Source organism: Artemia sp. Qi Xiang Cuo, unplaced genomic scaffold (genome assembly GCF_049724085.1).
Source record: "Artemia sp. Qi Xiang Cuo unplaced genomic scaffold, ASM4972408v1 HiC_scaffold_3071, whole genome shotgun sequence".
Taxonomy (NCBI): domain Eukaryota; kingdom Metazoa; phylum Arthropoda; class Branchiopoda; order Anostraca; family Artemiidae; genus Artemia; species Artemia sp. Qi Xiang Cuo.
The window spans coordinates 24,829-29,267 of record NW_028300466.1 but is presented as its reverse complement, the minus strand read 5'-3'; positions in this window follow the sequence as shown (position 1 = coordinate 29,267).

Here is a 4,439-nt window from a genome sequence, read left to right as displayed (position 1 = left end):
TTAACTCTATAATCTTCGAACATTTGAACCTTTTATAATTTATAATGATGTATAATATAAATACTGTAATCTTAACTATAGTGAAGTTGCCTATGCAAGTTAGTATAGGGAAGAGTTCGATCTTTATTATAACTTTTAGGATGACTTAATCCCCCGAGGTTCCCAGAGGGAGGGCTAAAAGTTATGAACTTTACCCAATGTTAACATATAGTATTGGTTATTGGGAAGTATACAGAAGTTTTCAGGAGGTTTTTTTCTGGTAGGGGGAGGGAAGGGTGGGTCGGTGGTTATGTTGAAGGATCTGTTGATGAAGGAAGTTTTCATGGGGGAAGGGAAATTGCCATGAAGGGGGCGCCGGACTTGCCAGCATTATTTATTGGTTATTGGGAAGTATACAACCATTTTAAGGAAGGATTTTTTCTGGAGGGGGGGGGCTAAGGGAGGGGGTTACTCTGGAGAATATTTCCGTGGAGGATGTTTCTTTGGGGTAAGGGACATTTCTATGCAGGGGGCGCCGGATTTCCAAGGATTATTTAAAAAACGATCAGAAATTAAATAAAAAATACAAGTTTTTTCAACTGAAATGTTAGAAGGAATATTAAAACTTAAAACAAACAGAAATTATAACGTATGTGAGGGGGTTCTCCCCCAAGTCAATAACTCGCTCTTTACGCTACAGTTTTTTTAGTGCTTTCAAAAGAGCTATCTATTCGGCCTCTGTTATTCAGGGGTTTGTGAATAAAATTTTTTTTTTACTTTTAACGTAAAGTGCGTGGTATTGACTCCGGGGAGAACCCCCCTTAAATACGTAATAACATATACGTAATAAAAAAAAACAATAAAAAAACAAGCGATACGGCTCAATAGTAATCGAAACTTTTAAAAACGGAATTTTGATGTCAATTTGATGTCAATAAAAATATCAAAAGAATGTGTTTATAATGCTGATTCTAAATATATAAATTTTATTAAGTTTAGTATTACTCATCAAAGGCTACGAACCTGAGAAAATTTACCTGATTTTTTAGAGAGAGGGGGTACATCCCCTACTAATGAAAGATTTTTAATGACAATCCCACCGTCAGATTCAGCGTATCAGAAAACCCTCTTACATAGGTTTCAAGCTTATATCTGCAAATATTTGCAACTTTGTATTTTTTGCCAAAAGAAAAAAATACGAATATAGAAGTTAGTTACGTAAGTTAATTTGTAAAGACATCCATTTAGCAAAAGAAAAGTAAAATTTTTATGCAAATAAAAGCTGCATTAACTAAAAAACCATCAGAAATTAAATAAAAAAAACAAGTTTTTTAAACTGAAAGTAAGGAGCGACATTAAAACTTAAAACGAACAGAAATTATTCCGTATATGAAAGGGGCTGTCCCCTCCTCAACGCCTCGCTATTTACGCTAAAGTTTGACTCTGTCTCACAACTTTATTTTTTAAAACAATAAAAAACTTTAGTGTAAAGAGCGAAGCGTTGAGGAGGGGACAGCCCCTTTCATATACGGAATAATTTCTGTTCGTTTTAAGTTTTAATGTCGCTCCTTACTTTCAGTTTAAAAAACTTGTTTTTTTTATTTAATATTTGAAAGACTGCAGTGTGAAAAGACATCAAAAATGCAGTTTTTGGTGGAAAAATTTATTCTCTTTTAGAAATAATTTATTTTAGTTACTATAGATTTTTAACCCAATTAATTTCCTTTAAAATGAGCTACTGAACTACTTGTATATTCCTTGTCGGGATTAGGATTTGTCCGGAATTTGTCGGGATCACTAACCACTACAATACAGCAACTAATTATACAAAAGTGATTATAGTATTGATGATGTGTCTGGACATTCCTCACGCAGTCATATTGGGAGATTTCCTAAATTTAGTACAACAAATCATAATGAAAAGTGCATAGAAGCATATTTGTCAACTTCTGAGGCAAACCACAATCCATATTAACCAAAAGTTTAAATAGGCATTTTGAAAAAAAACTTCTTACATCCATACATTTCCATACTTCCATACTTCTTACATCAATGAATCCATACTTCTTGCATCAACAAAACTATATCATTACTATATGAACCAACACCATTTATGATGAGCTATATTCGTCATTTATGTAACTACACCTGGAACCACCATAAATCAGTTAGTATGGGAGAGAGATCGTTCTTTACTGTAACTCTTTCAAAGAGAATTTTAATCTGTAATTTTGAATACTTTTCGTGATCCCGATAAAAAATGCATAAAATGTTTCTCAATTTACAAAGATCAGCCTGCATTTTTGCCATCTTCTTGTATTTCTGAATGTAATTTTTCCCTTTGTCCTTATGCGTTCTTCGGTACAACCTCGCAGAGAATTTAAATGTTTCATTATAGCTTGTGTCACCCCAGTATCTACCCATTATTCTGGTAGCAACTTTTTTCTTATGTTTGTTTCGGTAATCTATATCGTTATCATACCGTTCCGTTCCGTTTATCATACGGTTTATCATACCGTTCTTTTGTTTGGCTGTCTCAATTGGTGCTTCTCTGTAATCTTCATCATTATCATACCGTTCCTTAATCTTTTGTTTGGCTGTCTCAATTTTCGCATGTCTTTAAACTACATCATTATAATAACGCTGTTTGTCACTATCAATTTTCGCATCTCGATACGCCTGGTCGGTTGAATACCTTTGCTTTTCTCTTTTCAAGATGCTATCTCTGTTTTTTTGGTAGTGCTGTTTTTTTAACTTGCGTGTAGCTTGCTTGATTGAAACCATTATGTAACCATTAGTTGATTGTTTAAGTCACGTATCAAGTATCAAGAACCTAACAAAAACTTAAACTAATTTTTAAATTTTCAGGTATTTTTCTAGTCTAAATTAAAAGATTAAAATTTTTGTTCGGACACCATAAATATTTTTGCAGTTTATAACTTTAGCGATTCTGAACTAAAAACGAAAATAAAATAAAAATAATTTTTTTCAATTTTTACGTCACGTAACTCATTAAGTCATATATGGTTATTAGTACACAATAGGTTTTAGATATTACGTCATTTCACTTATTACGTGATATATGGTTTTTAGTAGATAATCGGTAAAATATTCGTTCTTTATTATAATCTTAGAAATAATTTGTTTTAGTTACAAAAGATTTTTATCCCAATTAATTTCCTTTAAAATGAGCCATTGAACAACTCTCTACGATGTTCCAGTGCCAAGCTATCTGTGGAAAAGAAAGAAAAAAAGAGAAAAAAAATATTCCGTTTGTGGAGAATAACGTGGTTAAAGTCAATTTTCTTGATTTTCAAGCCAATATATTTCCCTTCCTGTTCAAGCCAAATGACAGAAAGTTTCCTATACAGGGGTTTTGGACATGGTGGTTCTAATGGTGTACTTTTTGTTTTGATCTGACTCCTTTTTTTAGGAACTATGGGTTTTTATATTTATTAACATTGGACGTGATTGCCTCTTACTAGATTGCTTGCTACCGCTGTAACCCGGAAAACAAAAAGGAAAATATTACAAACAGGAAAAAGCCTACGGCTTTTTCTTCTTTAAAATAGTAATAGACGAACCTCAAACGATCAAGTAGCTAACTAAGTCTAATGTATGCAATAATTTTTTATTCAAATTATCCTCTTTTAATATAATAATTGACAAACACGATTCATGATGAGATATATTGGTCTTTTATGCAACCACCCCTGGAACCATCATATATCAGTTACTATGGGCGAGAGATCGTTCTTTACTGTAAAACCCGAATAATTAAAAAACCTTTTTTTATATTTTCAGTTACTATTGAGAAGAGTCGCTCTTACTTTACAGTTCGTTACCACGAACTGTTTGATATCTGATATAGGATACTGTCCATAATTAGCTAGCGCTGCAACCCGGATACTTTGAAATTACAAACAGGAAAAAGCCTATGGCTTTTTCTTAATTGGAATAGTAAGAGACGACCTGGCTACATCCTACGATTATGACGTCATTGATTAATCTTTAACATAAAATTAAGTAAAATATAAATCATTCAAAAATTGGGTCCTTGAAAGCCTGTCTGGCGCAGCGGATAGCCTGCCTTGCTACTCCGAAGGCTGCAGGTTCAAATCCTGCCAGAGGCGCAATTTTTACACATTTATCTATTTAAAGTCTAAATAAAACTTCTATTAGTCAGTACTGCATTAGATACTCTTGACTGACATCGATTCTTTATGTAACTAATATAAAACTATGACGACATTCAATATTTATCTAGTAGGGTTTCAGACAAGGTAATTCTAATGATGTACTTTTGTTTTGATCTGACTCTATTTTTAGGAGTTTTGTTATATTTCTTAGCATTGGACTGATCGTCTCTTACTAGATTGCTAGCTACTGCTGCAACCCGGATTCACATATATATTTATTTATGAGAGGCAGCCTGGCCGAGTGGTCCAAGGCACTGGTGT